The sequence below is a fragment of the Simochromis diagramma genome, unplaced genomic scaffold (genome assembly GCF_900408965.1).
Source record: "Simochromis diagramma unplaced genomic scaffold, fSimDia1.1 OVJJ01000596.1, whole genome shotgun sequence".
Taxonomy (NCBI): Eukaryota; Metazoa; Chordata; class Actinopteri; order Cichliformes; family Cichlidae; genus Simochromis; species Simochromis diagramma.
Window position 1 is genome coordinate 888,949 of NW_024387245.1, and position 20,825 is coordinate 909,773.

At 39.2% G+C, this 20,825-nt stretch overlaps 1 protein-coding gene across 2 annotated transcripts in view; it reads left to right on the forward strand.

Moving 5' to 3' along the window:
• cdh11 (cadherin 11, type 2, OB-cadherin (osteoblast)) overlaps positions 1–20,825 on the forward strand; it is an 88,905-nt gene that overhangs the window by 33,165 nt on the left and 34,915 nt on the right. Inside the window, exon 2 of one of the 2 annotated variants that reach the window (XM_040053274.1) lies at positions 5,549–5,606. The exons of the other annotated variant lie outside the window; for it this stretch is intronic. The gene's annotated coding sequence lies outside the window, so the exon portion shown is untranslated. The remainder of the gene's footprint in view (positions 1–5,548; positions 5,607–20,825) is intronic. 2 annotated transcript variants of the gene reach the window in all.

Here is a 20,825-nt window from a genome sequence, read left to right on the forward strand (position 1 = left end):
TAAAGAGGGGCAATATAGTTCAAACAAAAGCATGTATTTATTTTACAATAGGATGCCAGATATGGACAGGCATCTAGCCTGTCTGACCCTTTGCTTCAGCAAATGAACATGCGTGTATGTTTAGGTGTGCGCTGACCACTATATGATAATGCATCATCAACTTTTATGCACTCATACAGTGTCATGAGTTTATGTGGGCCTGCCTGTGTCCGCATGCACCTGTGAATGCACACTGGTCCATGTATAATACTGACACAGCTGGGATCCACCAGTCCTTGCCAATGTGTGTGGGTATATATGTGTGTGTGAGTGTGTGCGTGTGTGTGCACGGCGACCAGCTGCGTCCACTGTGCTGATCCTCAAAGCCGCTATCACATTCTGCTTGCATCATTTCACTGCAGTCATCCTGACAGCATCAAACTTGTGAACACATGCAGTTACAAGGCCGTGTTCACTCACATTCATGCATATCACTGTCTCACACAAACCCATTTGCTGACATGAGATATGATTATTACATTTCATTGGTGTTTTAAGCTGTTTTAATGAGTGCCAGAGGGGGGGAAGGTTTGTATTTCAGGGCAGTTTGAAATGACAACCCCTTCTCAATACATCCATTACTGTCAAAATGCTTCTTAAACTTTGAGTCAGGAATGTCTTCAGGCTCCTCAGCTGTAGCAGAGTTTCCCCATGTAAAGGTCATCTGTTACACTGCCCTATAAAGCCAGAGAGCAATAGCTATGTGAAGAGTCAGACAGTAAAAAATAGTACCTTCAATGTGTATCTCCTGGCCAGACAAAATATCAAAAATTGTTGGTTGCTTTTATACGACTACATAAAATCGGTCTTTCCTCCACTTTTGTAATGCTAAGATTCCAGTTGGCTGCTATCATGGAATAAATCCTAACATCTTGATTTAGAAACCACATGAAACACCAGATTTTAATCTGGGGGAGTATAATGTGTTTGGATAGAGCTCAGCTAGAGGACTATAATCAGAATAATTATTCTGGTTTCACTCCAGCTTGAGGCCTTTTAGCTAATGACAGACACAACACTGATGACTCGATTTTAAGCTGTCTGCATTTGTACATGACACGTGTGTGTGCAAATATTGTTTGTGTCTATTTGAGCAGTTTGACAGGGCTACAGCATTTGCAGACCAGTTTAAAAAAAAAACACATTAAAATACACTTGTGGTTATTTTCTGCAGTAATGGGGAACTGAGAAATGTATTTATCCTTAAATAATGTCTCTCCTGCTGACAGCTGCAGTCCACGCTGTTTCATGTCTATGTTTTTTTTCTGTTTTAACTAAAGAGAACAGGAATCATACGGCAACATATCACAACCACATTCCTAAAAATGTGTTCGGAGCAAACAAGTAGCTTAGATCCTCACAGAGGCACTGAACGGTCCTAACAGGAAGCATGCAGACCGTGTAGTTTGCATTAATTAAGATCAAAATACACAATCTGTACATCAAAGAAGATGTTGGAGTGTGGTTGTCATCATATCATCTTTCAAAGTTTTTTTTTTTTTCCTTGGGTATTATTTATTGCCGATCCCTTCTTAGATCCCCCTTGTGTTTATCTTCAGAAAAATCACTTTTCAGAAATGAATGCAATTCATCAAAATAAATCAATACAAACTATTATCACATTCTAGAGGTTGTGTGCATGCAGTCAAACATGTACACAACAGAGTTGCTGGCAGTGGCCTACCAATCAATAGGCCGTTATTCAAGCATTTCACATTTCACACAAGAACCAATTCAAAATGTGACAGTATTGATAGTATTGTCTCAGGGTCCCTAGCAATACCACAACATGGTAAAATCCATTTTCCCTCACATAACGAGCTGTCATTTTACGGTTGGACTGAGCTCAATCGTCTCTGCATATAAAGCAGGCAGATTTAGCTGGAGAATGATAACAATAGCACAATTGCCATTGGTATAAATTTCCACCGTGACATCACACAATAGTGATTAGTGCAAAGCTTCAGAAAGCATGCCTCATTTTAAAGGTACCCCTGGTGTTATTAACAATGTAGTCCATTGTTGCTTATAAGTACATGTGCAGTGTCAGCACATGTTGCTCATAATACTCTGACAAAAATCCATTTTTCTTTAACAAGGTGAAAGGAGCCGGTTCTGTGCATACAAAGCAGGTCGATCAGCTACATGATTCTAATGATATCACTATAATGATTTATGCAGAAGGAATATTACCAACACTGAATAATGATGATTTGTTATGTTCTGCCGATGATGGTGTTTGTGGCATGTCAGTTATGCTGTGATGCTGAGGGTGTTGATGGTGCTGTAACTTTTGATAGTGCCGCTGCTGTCACTTTCACGTAATGCAAACAAGAAAATCCGATGTTTAGCGACAAATGATTGACATATGAGCAGCGGTGTTATGTTATTAAAGTATTTTTGAATTTTGAAGTGTTTGAGCGACTTATTCAACAGCCTTGAACAAACAAGAATAAAATTTGCCCCCAAACAGAATTTTCCATTAAGTAATTATTGTGATCGAACCACATTAAGCACACCATTGTGCATTACTGGTCCCCAAAGGATAAAGTGATATCCTTTATGGTTATACGGGTCATTGTGTAAGCTCAAACCACCGGTACCTTTCAAGGCACCGACATTTTATCCGTGTGTCTAATTTACAAAAAAAAATGTTAAGCTGAAAACATCATTAAACAGGTGCACTACATTTCTTCTACACATTTTCTTCCTAAGCTACATGTACTGATCTTTTGTTCCTGTGAAAAAAATATGAAGGAGCAGTTAATTATTGCAGTGTCTCGGTCCTTAGAGCTGTGTGATCTCTCACTGCACATTTATTAAGATGTGGATAAAAGAATTGTGGCACTGAAGATAAAGGCAGTTTTGGCCTTTTGATATTTAGCTATTACGTTATAAAATATCTCCCTCGCAGTATTTTTCTTCATCTCTTAACCCATGTGCCATCACACCCACATAATTACTAGATGGAAAGGAACAAATTTAATGTTGCTGGACTGCTTTCTACTGGCTTTCACCCTTATTCACCCATGAAGGCTTGCACAAATCACTAATTTTCATTTTCAGCAACACTCTGCTTCACACTCATGCTGGGGAATTGCACTGTACAGCCACTCAGCACCAGCACAGGCCCGGAGCAGCTCCACTGGGACCGACCAGGGTTAAGTAGTTTGCTCAAGGGCTTCTCAGTGCTGGTTACTGACAGAGGCAAGAGCACCTCCCATTCAATTCCCTGCTCGGATAACATTTCAGGTGATGTGGGAATGCAATGGATGCATAAAGGCATTTCCTTAAAACCATTCATTACCAGTTCTGATCTTCAACCTTGCTACCTTTTGACCCAAAACTCAAAGAGACATCGCATATTGTGACTTGCTGCCCTACACTCACTTCATGCCTTTTTGTATACAAATATTAGAGCAGCTGTGGCTCAGCAGGTAGAGCAGGTCATCTATTGATTAGGAGGTTGGTTTCATCCTGAGCTCCTCTTGTCTGCATGTCAAAGTATCCTTGGGCAGAAGTTGCCCCTGATGCTTCCATTGGAGTGTGTCTGCATTAAAACATAACATAAAAGAAATAAGGGATAGAAAAAAGCGGTGGCGGAACAGTAGCGGGTTGTTAGAACTGTTGCTTGCAAGAAGGTTCTGGGTTTGAATCCACTGGCCGGCTGAGGCTCGTGGGTTCTCTCTCAGCCTGTGCGGGGATTTTGCATGCCATGCATGTTAGATCAATTGGTGATTTTAAATTAGGCATAGGTGTGAATGTGAGCGTGAAATGTTGTCTGTTTCTCTGTGTTAGCTATATAGATTAATTGCCAAGCTGTCCAGGGTGTGCCCCACCTCCTGTCCAGTGACAGCTGGGATAGGGTCACGCCCAACTATGAACATGAATTGGATACGTGGAAGAGGACTGATGCACAAATGGATGGAAGCTACAATGATGATGTTTTCACATCATTATAGCAGCATTATAGTAATCAATATGTCAAACACTTATCGGTTAATGTTCTGAGGAGGGAAACTGTTAGAGAAACAGGCCCATAATAAAGGGGCTTAGTTGCCTGTAGCAACAAGACTGAGCAACAACCAGGCTAAATGAGCTTATGGCTAAACAACTAAGACTTATAAGTACATATATAATAAAGTCATTACTAGTTTGGGGTTTTTTTTCAGTTAATGCATCATAGCAATTTTTGTTTTGTCCAGCCCATGGGCTTGGAGACCTCTATTCTAGTTATACAGTAACAAAGACACGCCCCTATCTCAATGTGTTTTCATCCCAGGGTGTCAAATATTGCTGCCGTGTAAGAAGCTGCGAGAGTCACAAAGATTCGGTGTCGGTGCTTTGGATTCTGCAATACTGACTGCAGGGAGCTAACAGTGTTGTTTGAAAGCGCAACAAATTCTGCATAAAAGGGCAGGGCAGTTGGCAGTGGCATAAATCACTAGTTTGTCACATTTAGAAGCTTAGTGCTTTGCATTGTGTTTCTCGTTGTTTTCACTTGCTGTGGTCTGGTTTAAATGAACCGTCTTTACAAAATGATCCTTGTAGCTGGAAAAATTACCTGAAAGCAGTGCATTTAAATGTCACAGGTCTTGAACAGAAACCCATATGTAACAAACTGGGAATGGGACCAGGCTCACCATTTGCCGCAGGGGATGTTTAATGGCACAACAGCAAAGGACACCTCGCAAGCTTCCATGTTTTGTTTTGGAGGGTTTTTTGGGGGGTGGAGGTTTCTGTTGTTTTTGTTTTTTTACAGTATTTGATGACCTTAAAGTGAGATTGGGCTGTCCAACCATGTTCCCCCCCCCCCCCTTTTTTCCCCCTTGGCATATAAACTGCAATAATTCACGAACACAACTGTAAAACCTGAACTGAGTGATCTTGGTTACCCGTTTGTAATGTTAGGCAAGTGCAGTGTGTCTGCTCTGTGCTCATACATCACACTTTATGGTCAAAGTTTTAGGAATACTAACCCTAACGCATAAACCAGCTGCAGGCTGGTGCACTGTACATACAGGCAATGGTTTAGAACAGAAGTGGCTAAGTCAGCAACTGAATCTCATGTTTAATTTACGCTTACTCGTTCCATCCATGTGTAGCCACAAGTTGCAGTATATTTCAGGATATATTAAGGGCAACAGCAATAAACTCTCAGCATGTAAAGATTATGAGAAGTTTGTTTGTGGAGCGCTTAAATTAATAACGACTATTTTGGGTTATGCTTCATCAAAAGGCACATTTTAAATGTACAAGTTCAACTTCTTACTTCTGTATTTCTTCTCTGCCTTTTTTCTCATCAGTATTCTGATGTGCATCCTCTTTTTCTTTCTCCTGAGCTATACGTTGATGCACAATGTGATGAAATATGCAGCACAGCTAATGAAAACATATCTAATTACATCATGGCAATATAATAAGTAATGTCTTTCAGTTCCTTTCTCTCCGGTAAATGGCGGGTCTTACATCTTAATAATGTAAATTTTCTCTCTCTCTTCTTTGGCAGATCTCTGTCACTTAACGGGAAACAAAGCCTTTGTATTCAACACAGTGATGAGCTAAAGGTGCGTCCTGACATTTATTTCTCTATTGTGTACGTCTGTGTGTTTGTGTGTTAAAACAAAAGGCCTGTAGAGTGCCATTAAGACATCAGCCCCACTAGCCTGTTTAGCATTACATTTAACTGGCGCTCTTCCATTAATTTTCCACCCTTCCCATCTTCTTTTCTTTCTTTCATTTAGACATTTTGCAGTTTTGCCTCCATCTCTCTCAGTAATGATCCCCATCCTTCATGATTAGTAGAAAATTATTCAAAAATGTTTAGCTTGTATTTGCCTTCAGCAGCTTGTTAAGGAGGACTTGTAAAAATTCATATTTAATGTGATCTCATGCCTGAAAATGTAGCTTACAATGCATTTGCCCTTTGGGCACATGTTCTGAAAGTCACTGTATCGCACACCTCACATCTTCCATACTAAGCATTTTTCTATTTGCCTGGAAAAAGTTGAATAGATTAAAGGCAGATCTAATCGATCGTGAATGTGCTTATCTGTGGCTAGCAGGCTGACAAGCCGATTCCAGAATGGCACAGTCTAATCATTCAATTGCAGGCTGCAGACGGGAAAAAGAGAAATATGCAGAAGGACCCAAAAACAATAAAAACAAATGCTTGAATTATTTGATGAAGCCTAAAAGAACTGAGATGCCATGGATGATGAAGGGCAAGCAATTTGAGAAGCCTGATGGCTTAAAAACATTTACATATTCAGGGTGAAAAAGGCCTGTTTGGAGTGTTTTTAAGGAAAACGATAAATTTCAAAAGTTGAATTTGACAAACCAATTGTTCTGTTATTACTGGACCACAGGGTCTGTATGGGTTTTAAAACTGGACAAAGTTTTTCCTTCATCTCAACCTGCTTAAATTTGCTTTGTGGCTTCCAATGAACGGTGTCTCCAGTCACAACTATTGATTATGCTCGTAACTCATTATGAGCCTTGGTTTCAAAAGGTTTTAGCTATGCTGTGCGCTGATTGGATGTTTAACTTTTTGACCTCTAAATCAGCATCTGAGCACACTTTCTATAATAGAAGACACATATCCAGATGACCTCTTCTGTCACTATGACAATTTATTGACAGGGTTCTCACAATGTGTGCCTCAGCATTATAAAATAAAAAAAACCTGAAATTGCACTAAATCGTGTATCTGAAAGATTCTCAGGTCACACGCAGGTCTCTTTTACTCGCTCGCTCTCTCTCTCTCGGCCTATTCCTTCTAAAAGAAAAAAACAAATTTATTCTGTTTTTATACGGCTATATGTCCACGCATGTGGCTGCCCTGGGCTATTTTTTTCAGTTGCTTTTTTTGTTCTCATTCCATACCAGTTTCACACGGAGAGAAAGCAGGACATTAGGACTAGCATTCATTTTCCCTCTTCACTCGTTTTGCTTTTTTATGATACGGGGAGATAGTTTCTAAATTACACTCTATTTCAGCTTACCGCCAGTGCAGCCACAGAGCTTTGCCTCATCCAAAGGCTTGAGGCTTGGGAGAATTAATCTTGTCAGGCAGCAGAGCTGCAAACTTCTGCTGCACAATCGTCAGCACAACTGTTTTAGGTTCAATGAGACACGTTGTAGTTTCAAGTATTAGTTGGGATTTCTCATGAGAGTCTCTGCTGTTGATGTATACTTTGGCTTTGTTTACACGAAGCGCATTCTTTGACTCAAATGCATATTTTTAAAGCAGAAACTAACAAACTATAATGCTTACAACAGCATCATTGCAGATGAGGTCCAGTGACAGTGTAACAATCCCAAAATGAAATATTGAAGTGGGAATTCCTTCAAAACAATAGCGTAATTTTGCAAAACATCTACATCGCAATGTATTTATAAAGTTTTCTGATCAAGTAATGATCTGATTTGCTGTTTACAATACACAAAGTGCACCAGTGGGCTCATGATTGCACTTCTCAGCATTTTTGCTATAGGAGTTGTGCATTTGGGTATAATAGACATTTGATCTGGATGATCTTAAAAGCCATGAGCTCATGATCATTCAAAGAGAATTATGTCACCCAACAAATACAAGGATCTACCACCCAAAAACAACCAGAAGCTGTACATCTGACATCTGATTAATTCAATTATTATTATGTATTATTTCCCTTTTTCCTCAAAAGAGCTCAAATGTGTGATTGAAGGGAAGTCTTAACATATTGCTTTTAAAAGAAGCCATACAAGTTAGACAAATTGTGCTCTTAACAGAGAAAAATATAAATGTTAACACAGTGAGCATAGAGTCAGCAGTAGGTGTAACCCAGTACTGATAAGCCATTCCCGGGAGTGTAAAGTAGAGCTGCAAAATGCTGTTAAAACTCATTAACTATCAGGCTCATATATCTTTAAAATGTGACACTGATGGGGGTCTGGGAGGACAGATAAGAAGCAGGAATTCGGGACGAGAAGATTTCTTTCCACGGATTTACACAAACACACACACGCAGAGTTTTAATGTCCTCTACCAGTATTGATTATCCAGCTGTCTGACTGATTGAGAACCAGATATAGAAAAGCACACATCAATAAAATACTAAACCTGAAGAGTTTAAAGGCACACCCCTATTCCAGCCTGCAGAAAAACACAAACAGCTAGCGTGCAAATAAATTATTCCCGAGATCTACTGAGCTGCAACAGTGACAGTTTGAGATGTAAGTAAGTAGTGAGTAAACACCTGAAATCTACTTTTGACTGGTACTAATAACTAAAAGTTCAAAATCAAATATCCTTATCCAAGCTGCTCCATATTGCACACTAAAATAGTAAAATACTGAAGGTTTGAGTTGAGTAATGGTAGTGGATTTGCTTGGTTTGAGTTTTATGGAAACTGTTGGTGAGTGTTCTGAATAACACTATCAGCTTAATTGCTGAAAACAAGCTTGATGAAGATGTATCAGAAGTCCTGGAGACAGACTTTCTCAGCTTTAGAACAGAGTGAGAGGGCTTTTTATCCCCTTTAGATGACACTCTAAGTGACAAATGATGAAACGAGTGTGTGAATTGATTTATTCAGCAAATGGCATAATTGCTCATTTCATTTTATGACATTTTTCCCAGTGACACAGCAGACTTGTTATGTGATTTCTGCAGTTTCAGCCACTAAGCATTTTCAGCGATAAAGAAAAATAAGCTTAAATGTTCCTTATAATATGAATCCTGCTTGTCTATAATCTTGTGAAATAATAATGGCTGTGTGAGAGCTTGCTGAGACACAAAAACAGAAAGAGCTTTGTTGGTCAAATGATGCGTGCCTACTAATTCTTACTGAGGAGCAGTGGGGTGTTCCTCTTTGTTGCGGTGTGATTTTGTGAGAAAAATCAGACAACTGATGATTGCTTATAAAATAGTGACACAGGTGATGATGCAATCATCAAAGCTTTGGGAACATTGCATCAGGTAACAATGTTTAATTTTGAAGCTTAAGGGATCTAATATCAGGAGAAAATGGCATTTCGGAAGAGAGGGAAATTGCTTTTAGGTGCTCAAAGGATGCAAGAAATGGAGTTATCCTTCAATATGAGATTACAGGCTCGGCTTGATCAACCAAGCCTTCCATCACAAAGCCACCTGCACTGGATTGTCGCGAGAACGAGAGAAAAAAACAATACCTTATGACCCAAATGTCGTGTTTTTTTGTTTTTATTATTGCTTTTAGAACATTGATCGCCCATTACGTGTGGCTCAAATGGGATGGGCAGACGGACAGAGGCATAGTTTTATGATTTCGATTTTAAATGACAGATAAATAGATTTTTCCCGATCCCTTAAATACAGATCTTAGATGGCTTTTCATTTTAATTCCATTCTACTCCGCTTTGGCATTTATCTGTTTTATTGTGTCCTGAATTTGTATTCACTGCTCTGTTACAACTGTTTCAACTTGCACAGCTCTTCATTGAGCTGTTCAGCTCTGCATTTCATTGCTCGGTTTCTTTCTCTTGTTCTGTCACTACATTTCACTGCACACCATGCAGAGATCGAATGTAAATATCCTATAAGCATCAACACACATCTCAAAACACAACTGAGCAAAAAAATAAATAAAAAGAAAGAAAAGGAAAAAAAAAGAGTGAGAAGAAACAGAAAGAATGAGCAGATAAATGTGTGCAAAACCGTGCATCATAAACCCATAAATCCCGGACGGAATCAGAGAGATGGAGGGGAAGAGAGAAGGATGAGAGAGAGAAAGACAGGGATCCAGGGAAATGAGGAATTCAACAACAGAAGAATATGGAAGATTGGAAGAAGAGATGCAAATATGGATGATTGTTAACAGAGACAGAGCTGAGAACTACAAGCAGAGAATGAGATTGAGGCAAAGTGAAAATCAGGAGGGAGCAAAGAAAATGTCAGGAGGCAGAGATACAGAAATACAGAGAGATAGAGAGGGGAAAAAAAACAAATGTAAGCCCCCGAGGATTAACTCTCTCATTTCTCTTTGGGGAAGAATGGAAAAAAAGAGGATTTCCACCTTCTATCCTCTCAGGCTCCCTTTGATATCTCTCTCTTTCTGTCTCATATTCTAATATCTTTAGTCTCTATTCATCATGCTGGAACACTCGTTGAGCTTGCCAAAGCACTAGCACACATGGCTAACCTAGCTGGACACAAATCCCTCTCAGTTGCTCTCTTTCTTCCTCTTTTTTTTCCCTCCCTACTGCTTGGCAATTTCACTTGATCTCTTCATTTCTCTCTCTTACCATTATGCATTATTTGTTTCCTCATAATGCTACTTGATTCTCGCGGACTTGAAGCCGGTATTAGTTCTTTTCACCTGCCTCTTTGTTCTCCATTTGCGACTGTTTAGCAGCTGTGTAACTGTTGCACGGGGCCAATAACACACAACGGCACTCATTGCTGTGGTCGCTTTAACGAGCATTGTTAATAAGATAAATTAGCTTCCTGCTGATCCGTTAATGCCGGCTCCGGTAGTCCTCTGCAGTGTACCGATTTACAGCTTCAGCTGTATACATATAAAATTAAGGTTGAGTTATAATGCAGTACCACTAAAAACACACATTCAAAAAATGATAAAGTTTTACCAGTCGAACTCATTGATTGTGTTTTTCATGATAAATGATTATCCAAACTACTAAAAAGCAGATTGTCCTAACTTGTGAAGTATTTTTAAGCCCGATACCAGTATTCGTTTCTTTCAACATACAAAACATAAACGTTTTTCCCTAAAATTATTATGTGCATTAATTTATTTACTTAGTTATGATCTGACCAGCTCTGCTCGGATCAGCCAATGGCTGTGTTTGTGTCATTCCAAGCATGTATCAACATCAAAGAGTGCCCTCTAGTCGACGAAATAAACTCACTGCATGGTTCAATGGTGTTTCTCCCGTCTCCTCTTTTATTTATTTTTTAATTTGATTTATTACCCGTTATAAATACCAATCTAAAGAGGTCATCAAATAGCTAATTTTGGATGATAAATTGATCAAGCTTTACTGACTTTACTTTACTGAAAAATTCAAAAGAAATATACAGAAACTATGAAATCATGCATTGTAGCTACTCAAAGTAATATTGCAGAGTAGTTATTGCAAAGACGTGCGCACAGTTATCTTTAAGATTACCTTAAATTTCATCATTATTGTTTATTATTTTCCATTTTGCATTGTCACCTGTTCAGCTCGGTTTGTATCCTCCTGTCACAAAACAAACCTCAGCATGTGTGTGGATCACAGAAGCTGTCACAGTAAAGAGCTGGATGCTTACACACTGCTGTTGAAATTGGATAGAAAATAAACAGTTTTACAGCTGTAGTGTGAAATGGGTTTTAAAGTGAATCTCAAGGCACTGCAGCAATGTCTCAGGTTACTCGCAGTCTCTCCCATTCAACCTTCACCCTCACTCCCTTCACACAAGTTATATACCGTGTCCTAAACATGTGTGTGCATATAAAATATTTCCTCTACTGTTTCCTTAATATCAGAAGCAATTTTACCCTTTAATGTTTCTTTCTCGGCTGCGGGAGTCTGTGACAGAACCTAGGACATACCCATTCTTTTCGACTCGCTCGCACTCTATCACTACCACCAACTTGTCAAAGTTGGAGATTTGTTGAAGAAGTCACTTGGAAGAGTGACAAACGTTTCTTTCACTGAACAGAATCAACTTTTTGGGAGACATGAGTGTAAATCACAGTTCTCCAAATGTCTTGTATAACTCTTTGTGTTGTTGTGCTTTAAAGACACAACACAAGTTTTTCTTCCACTATACTTATGGTGAGCTCAGAGATCTTTTGCAGTGGTCTAAATCCTTTATGCTAGCTTTGTATCCCCTTATTTTATGTTGGGTTTCTTTTTAAACTTGTGGTTATGTGGCCTCTTCTCTCTCTCCTACCTTTCTTCATTTCTTTGCGGTCATCTGTCCCTGCTCCTCAAGCCTTTAAGAATCCAAAGTATTTTATTTTTCCTTTAGCCTCAAATCGATTCCAGACGCCACCGTTTCCTGCCCTGTCTCTCTTTCTCCTCCTCATTTAGTGGGGAGGAGAAAAGAAACCACACACACACAAAGAAACCGAGTCAGATAGAGTGAGAGGCACAAAGTTTCAGTTTTGCTTGCTTTTTTTTAATGCATTCCTCAAAGTTTACTCCCTTTTCCATTTCTATTCCAGCAGCTGTGTAATTTTGTATTTCTATTCTTACAATGAGTAGAATCTTTTCTTGACTAGTCCCTTTTTCTTTCTGTGTTAGTCTTGACATGACCCCACCCCCACCCCGCCATCACACTCATCTGTCTTATCTTTGCCTAGCTCTCTGATTAAAGGATACAGTGACAGTGTCATGAATCTCTTGTGATGTAGATTGTGTCTGACTGTGAACTCTAAACCTCTACAGATGTCCTCAATGACTTGTTTTTGAAGTACTTCAATCCCTTAAACCATATGTGAGCGTGTACATAGCAAACAATAATGGGGCTGTTCGATAGCCGTGTGAGAGAAATATCTGGTTGCATCTGAGGAGCCATTTTCCCGAGTGAGAGATAAAAGAAAAAACTGGATAAACAAAAATGAAAATGAAGCAAACCTGTGAGGCTCTGCTCATGTTTTGTGGCTGAGTACATTTTTAAGTCTACTGCAGTAATTACAGTGTCATTCTGGAGCTGGATTGCAAAGCTATATTTTGCCACAATGGATCTTACTGGACTGTGGCAGAAAACTGAAACGAGAAAGGAATAAAAGGGACAGATGTAGTGAGCCGAAGCAGAGGAAAATATAGAAAGAAAAACAATAAGAAACAATAGCAGAGTGAAAGAAGGAGAGGGCGAGATAGAGAGGAAGAATTTGATTGTTGTTTAATTAAAATTTATTTCTCAACCACATTCATGAGGATTTATGTTTAAGTGATTACCAAGACAATTGGAACACAGTTGTCACTGCAAGGTATTTACAGACAGTCCCAATGTCAGAAATAAAGGGACTCGGACACAAAGTTTAAGCCTGAAGAGGGCATTCCCATGCAAACCAATAGCCAATAAACGGTGGTCAGCAGGCTAATTGGAACTGCATTGTCTTGCCTTGAGCTTAACTGCATCTCATCAGCTCGCCCGTTGTTTTACTGTCTATTCTGGTTGCTCATTTGGAAGAGCAGAGAGAGTTGATTGGTTGAGTCATTAACTTCTTTTCACCCTGAAGGATTTCCTTATGAAATTAAAGGCCAAATCAGGAACAACAGAGTGATGCACCCTGCTGAAACATTTACCCCATTATCGCCTTTGTTTATGTTGCCGTTATGATTTTTTTCTTATATAAATTTGTTGTCTTGTTTTATAAAAGCAAGATGTCGACAGCAGCAGCAGCAGCTGTTGTTACACTGTGCCCAAAAACTATGGATTCAGTATTTAATGTACAAGAATGTTTCTAACTAAATAAAAAAAAAATAGAATTGTATTGGTACCACAATCAGCTCTTTGCGAGAGAAATTCTCGTTGTATGTTGCAATCAGTTTATCTCTTGATGAACACAGGTTATGAAACTACAAGGCAGCTGTCGTGATAGGGATGAATCAAGTGATTTAAAGCAGCAGAGAACAGAGTATGTTTAAATGCACAGAACATGACGTCGAAGCGATGTAAAACGCAACCTTCCGCTCATCACAGAAAACATGTTGTGATTGCGCATGATTTATAATCATTTTCAAATTAACACGATAAGGAGTAAACGAGGATGCTAATCAAAACAAAAATGTTTTCATGTAAACTGAGTGTTATCTTTATGAACTAAAATTCTTTTGACAGAATAAATTAGCTGTGGATGTGAATCAGACTTAATTAGATGCTAGCTAGCTGAATGCAAAAATTAAAAAAAATATATATAAATGTCAGAGCTGTCAGCACATTGTTTTTCTTCTTCATTTTCAGCTTTGTTCATTTCATTCTTGAAATTAACACATGCTACCATGACTTTGTTGTAGCTTCCAATGTATTCCTCTAAGTTCAGTTAATTGTATTCATTAAACGAAGATAACTGTGCTACTACTAACTGTCAAAACACAGAGTATGCCAACAAAGTAAGTGGATCCATGTCTTTCTATATTCCGAGTATTACGAGCTCTCTACAGCTTTAAAGCTAAACCGACACAGACAGGATGAAACAACAACAACCTACCGTTCAGAAGTCTGCACATCAAAAATATGTTTCTCTATAATTGGTCTAAACTAAGATATGACTCAGCTGTACCCCTATAAACCTGTTACTGACATCCGGTGCAGAAGTGTTATTGGGAGCCATAAAGCAATGATTGGACACTTTGGCTGCTGTATCTTCAAATGATGATGAAGATTGGTAACAGGTTTCTCTCTGCCTGTGGCTGAATTTATGGTCCTGCTCTGGTGTCGTTTGCATGGCTTTCTGGCTCTGCAGACACAAGGATCGTGGGAAGAGTTCACAAAAAATAAAGATCAAGTCAAAGCACAGCTGACAAGAACAAGAAATGGCAGAAGTGGAAAGTTTACAAGGCTTTTTTAATCACTCTGGTACAAAGAAGTGATTGTATATTCTAACTTCTTGCTTCCTGGAGCAATACCAGAGCAAACAAGAACAAGAAAAACGCATATTACTAATCTTTTCCTCAGATCATTGACCTTTTCTTACAAGCTGCTCCCCAAGAGCCACACTGTTTAATTCCTTCAAAGCAAAATGAGCCCATATTCATTCACAGTGACTCAGCTCTTTCCCAACAATGGCATCAGTGTCCTTGCGGAAGATGTTTTTGTCTTCCAAGAGGAAACAGATCTGCTTCACTGTGGAAATTGAACCTCTGCAGACTGTTCTCTCCATCAAAAACCTATCAAAGCTCCATGACAAGAAGCACATTAGCTTCAGAGAGATGGATACCAGGTGACAGGATTTGGTTGAGACTAATGTTTATCCTTACCAAATCTACTAGCGGTGCATTGATGTTTGTTTTTCCGCTGTGTCACGCACCTCTAACTGTGGAATTATCAGCGTCGGGGATTGTGGTCTGTGCAGCATTCCATGCGTCTTACGCTCGGTCTTTGTGTTGTGTGCCACTCGCTCGTTAAAAGCCACACAAGATCAAATCCAAATTGTTGCTCTTTGATTGATGTCTTTCATTCTCTTCCCAGACTTTTCTGTTAAAGCTAAATGTCTCATGAAGCAGAAGCGTTAAGAAAGCATCACATAAACTGCACCATAACACCATTACATAATGATTCAATTAGCTAATGCATATAATTTAGAAATCCACGTTGTAGATCTCATAGGGCCGGGACAGTCATTACTTCATTCTTTTCCAAGTAATTTGATATTAATGATGTTGAAATGTGGTTAGATTTTAAAGATCTGTACATAAAGCAAGTGTGTGTGCGTGTGCACATGTGTGAAAATGGCAAACGTGGGCTCTTGTGGGTGGTAATTAGCACTTGAATCTCACTAACGGCTTAATAGAAATCAGCAGCCTACACATACACATGCACAGACACACACTCAAAGCGAAGACTGCGTCCTTTGTGTGTGTGTGTGTGTGTGTGAGAGAGTTGTTAGCCTCTCATTAATACCTATTTTCGTGAATGCTGAGAAAGCTTTGGAGCTCTTTCTTTGTAATTGCCTCACCACACACAGACACACACATGCACACCTATTAGTTCCTCTAATTGAAAGGCAATTAAGCCTCAGGTTTCGTGGTGTGAGCTAAACGCTGGGTGTCTGTTTTCAGCACCGCTCTGTTTTTAAGCTTTTAACAGACCACAAAGACCCGGTAGCCGAAATAAGATCCCCAAAGTGAACTTTAATACACTGACTCTCTGTCTTTGTACCTTTTAGCTTTCTGTGCGCTCACCTCTTTGGCTCTCACTCAGTAATCTGCAGTTTCCATATAATCACACTTTGTAGTCTAAGTAATGTATTGCACATTTTGGGGTGAAATAATAATAACAGGGTTAAATATTTGCAGCATCTCAAAAGTTTGTGTAAAATTCAAACGACAGTTGGACTCAAACACAAACCCTGTTTATTTCTGTTAGCTGTTTTTCTCTCTTCGTCTCCCTCCTTCCTCCTGCTCTGTCCCGTTTCATCTCATCTATACTTTGTCTTATCAAATCTCTCCTTGTTGAATATGTCACTTCAAGGAGCCAGAGTTTACAACAAAAAAAAGAAAGGAGGAGGAAAAAAAAACTTTACAGTCCAAAGCTTTATGTCTGCCACAGCACAGTGAAGGGATTGATTTGTATGGGAGAGTAGGAGTGGATTTTTACAGTAAGAGAAAATCTCTTTTTAAACCTCCCTTGACCCGCTTTCACATCCCAGCATATATGTGGAAAAAAATGTATCACATCTGGCTCGAATAGCGTGCAGGGTTACAGAGGGGTCCAGTGGTTATAGTTTGGTTTTGGCAACAGTCAACTGTTGTATTTTTGTGGTGTCCTTGAGTGGACCTCCTCAGGCAAGACTTTAAATGTTAATTTACATGGTGCAATGATGACACATGGGGGTGAAGTTGCATTGTTTGTCATATCTATAACACAGATGTCACAGTTAACTATCCAATCAAGCGGGGCAAAAACTGTGTGAACCTAAAATGATTCAAATCTAAAACAATTAAGAGATGTTGCTTTGACTTAGTTTAAAGCAATGAGGTGACACAGTTTTCTGCTGTGACGCCACCTTGTTTTCTGTCAGGAGGCTAAACACCATGGCGAATGACACCAACATGGCAAGAACTAACAATGACACAGTATCTGTGAGAACACAAAAGGGACAAATGTCGCCTTCGGGCTGTGATGTGGGTGCAAGCAGCACATTCTGCATCCACTTCTGTTTCATGCCGGCTACTTAGCTAATTCAGACATAATCCTTTAGTGTCATAGCTCGGGGATGGCCGCTGTTGACCGAGGTCAGTCCAAAACAGCAACTTTACAAATGCGTGTCTGCATCTGGATTACTAAGAAGTTGCACAAGTCATTGCAGCTAAAATGTGCTAAAACTTCAAACATCATGCCAACAGAGTTTGTCACAGTCAACATCCATTGTCTTTACATGCAAAGATAATAATTAAAAAAAATGCCTGACTGTGCGTCTTCTCTTTTTTCTTTCTTCGATGATTCAGACGGCTTTTGATTTACAAAACCACGCTGAAAGGCTTTGCCCAATGTGAAAAGGGAAGCTGCCGCAAAGGGGAAAAAATACAGCACATATAAACCTATCTCATTCCTTCTCCTTCATTCCTCATGTATGTCTTATTCCTTTTGTTCACGTTTTTCACACGAGGCACAGTGAGACCATTGTTTGCCTACACCTACCCAGCACAGGCAATACGTGGAGACACGGAGGAAAAGGCGAGAAAAGACCCACACTGTCAGCTACATGCACAATCACAAACCGTGCACTACGCTAGAGAGAGGTGTATATACACCTTCATACACGAATGAATCACCTTTATTGTCACTGACCCTTAGAGAGAAAAGCAGTGAGGGAAAGTTTGAGAAGACCGAGGAGAAAAAAAGTGGGGTCAAGACTATTTTTTCCCCTCCCCTATACTTCACAGACGTTTTCCAATGTTCTTTTAATGGCTGCTGTCGACATTTGGCTTACAAAGGAGGGAAAGCATTGGAAGCACAGTGCAGAGAAACAATGACAGAGTGTGAGGAGAAAGGAAGAGGCAGTGACAGAGAGAAAAAGAAGTACATACTCGGGTTTTATTTAATGGTGACATTACAAAGACAAGTCTCCTGTGTCTAACACAGCAATACAATGATTAATTACAGCGGCTGAGAGGTTTGTTTTGGGGAAATGTTTAATGAAATTGTGTATTTGTCCCGGTTTATGTTTCCATTTTTACTTATCAATGTCCAACAAAGGAGTAAAGCTTTCCAATGACTCGATAAAGTAATGAGCTTTCATTTATTTATTTACTTAGTTACTAAAGATTTCATCATCGACTGCTTAAAGTACTGCTTTACATTTATTACTGTGGAGTAATTGTCGCCTTTCAGCTGTTTACTTGGTGGAAATCTCTTTTGTGCCTCGTTTCAGTTCTGGAGGTACTAGCTGTGATTCCAGTAGGGCAGCCAGTACAGCTACTCTGACTAAAGAGACACAGCATGAGAAACAACCTGTGAGCACGGCAATAGAGAGCGAGAGGGAAAAAACACTTTTTATTCAACATCTACAAAAGACCCAAAATCTCAGTCTTAAAGAATTTGACTCCTAATCGTCACACAGTGTGTTCCGTATTATAATGAGTTCTGGTTAAAAGTAAAGAAATATAAATATTAATGAACCAAGTCAAATTTCAAAAAGTCAATATCAGAAGAGCAAAATCTAAGCAGACCGCTGAACTTATTCTGTTTGTCTTGGCGCTCACTTTAGTCACTATAAGAAAAGAAATGGTAAACACACTTTGGGGTTTTCAGTCATAACAGCCCACATTAATAAGATTGCATAATCACAGACAGTCATATACACATTCACAGCACACCATTAGATATAAATACAAACATCTTTAGAGACATATTCAGACTCTTAAACAGGCAAATATCCCCCCGTTGAGTGAGGACATGTCACATTGATTTATTTTAACCCTATGCTCTGACCTCTGTGTGACACATTCAACACACTCACACAAACACACACACATACACACACACTACACTCTCATGTTAGCCAATGAATCACAGTAGCCTACTCAAACACTTGACTCATGGATTAACAGCATCTCTACAAACCCCAAGGGAACAGTGCATATGCGTTCGCACACACATACACACACAAACTCAAGTATGCTGTTCACTATTCTAACGTGACTCTTGAGTCATGTATTCTAGACATAGGAAACGGTCTGGCCAAAAGGCATGCTTGCCCTGGGGAGTCATTATCACTGTCTGTTTCAGCGCTGCGTTTTCTGCTTCTCTCGCTTTCTCTCTGTGTCTCGCACCGTCAGCCATTTGAGATATCGGAAAACTTAAGAAAACAGCAAACGAATGTGAGTCATAGAAGGTACGGCCATGCAGTATTATATAAATTCAATAAATTGTGAAGTTGATCTAATTTTTAAATAGACTGGCGCTCCTAATCTTCAAGAACGGTTTGGGTTTTATTTTAAGAAATAGTATTATTTTAAACAGAAAAAATTATTCCCAATAAAAAATTACTAAAAATCAATAGTGAGAGAATTTTGTTTTCAGGAAAATGTGTGAGAGTAACAGTTTGGTACACTTTTGAGTGCAACTCTACAGGATTGTTTCACATCTGTTAACTTCATGATGAAGGTGGTTAGCATATGGAGCAGCTTTTGTAAACACTGTTCAGAGGATTTCTGTGTCCAGACTTTCCTGCAAACAATGTGGATTTAAAATCCTGAACAAGTAAGCAAGGAGCGTGTTCTTTTCTGATGCATTTCTCGTCTGTTTTGTACTGTTTCTACCAATGTGTGGCCTTATAACCATGTAACATATTTTCAGTACCAGCTCATCCATCCAACTGCTTCAGCTTCTCTAACACTGAGCTGATTTTCCCTATGCTGTCTGTCCCTGATAGCTGGGCTTCATTGGTTAAATACTACTACTACTAATTATAACTTTATTTATAAAGCACTTCTTTTCAAGAACAAAGTGCTTCACATTTCAACAAAAGCAAGCATTTAAAATAAAACGTTTTCAGCTGTCATTTAAAGCAAACCACACATTTAGCCGACCTACAAGTCTAAGAGGTTGTTCCAAAGTTTAGGTGCTGCAACCTCAAACACGGAAGAACTTCTGGTTTTAAAATAAGATCATGGAACAATTAAAAGACCTTGATGAGCTCTTCTGGGAGGTCAACTGCTGTTATAAGGTTTCAGTAGCCCTGATTCGTATCCCAGGCCTATCCACATAGGGCTTTATATGTTATGAATACAACTTTAAAATGGATTTTATTACAGAAAGCCATTAAAGCACACCAGGAAGAGGTGTAATATGTGTACACTGGCAAATTTTTGTTAGCAGTCTGTCCATTCTGGACTAACTGAAAATGGTCAAGGGATGACTGAAAAATACATTAAAATAACCAAAGTTGCAAAGTTTCTTAAAATAAAGAAACAATACTTGATGAGTTTTTAAATTTCAGGTTCAAATTTCAAATATCGGCCAAGAGACATATGGTCTTAGCCGGTGACTTCCAATGCACATGAGGGGGTAAAAGTACTGACTGACCTCCTTAGAAATTGTCTGGGTCAAAGGAAGAGCTTCAGTTTTGCCAGAATTAAAATGAAGGGCAATTAAAGATGTCCAGTTAGTAATGGCAGAGAGCACATTCATTAAGGTAGGGAAGGCTGTTGAGGTTATTAGGCTCAACTGAAAATTACAGCCGTGTATCATTAGCATAGCAATAATATGCCTTTGAAACTATCAAGCAGGTGGCTCAGGTATAACTTATATATTGAGAACAGAACTGGTCCGAGGATAGATCCCTGGGGGACTCCACATACAAGGGGTGCAGAGGAGGACATACATACATGGGTTTATATGAATTTCTAAGTGTCTGTATGAAGTATGATGACAGCAATATGAGACCAGTGCCATTCGTAATTTAATAATGCTGTTTCAGTGCAGACTGGAATTTGTCAAATATATTGTTTCTTTCTACCACTAGCTAATGGCTAAGAAGGAGAGTAACAATCAGCTCTCAACATATCCGAATAGATGGAGAGAAAGTTTTAGTAAGGTAAGAACCTACTTCATGAAGCTCCACAGCTTTGCAAGATATCAATAT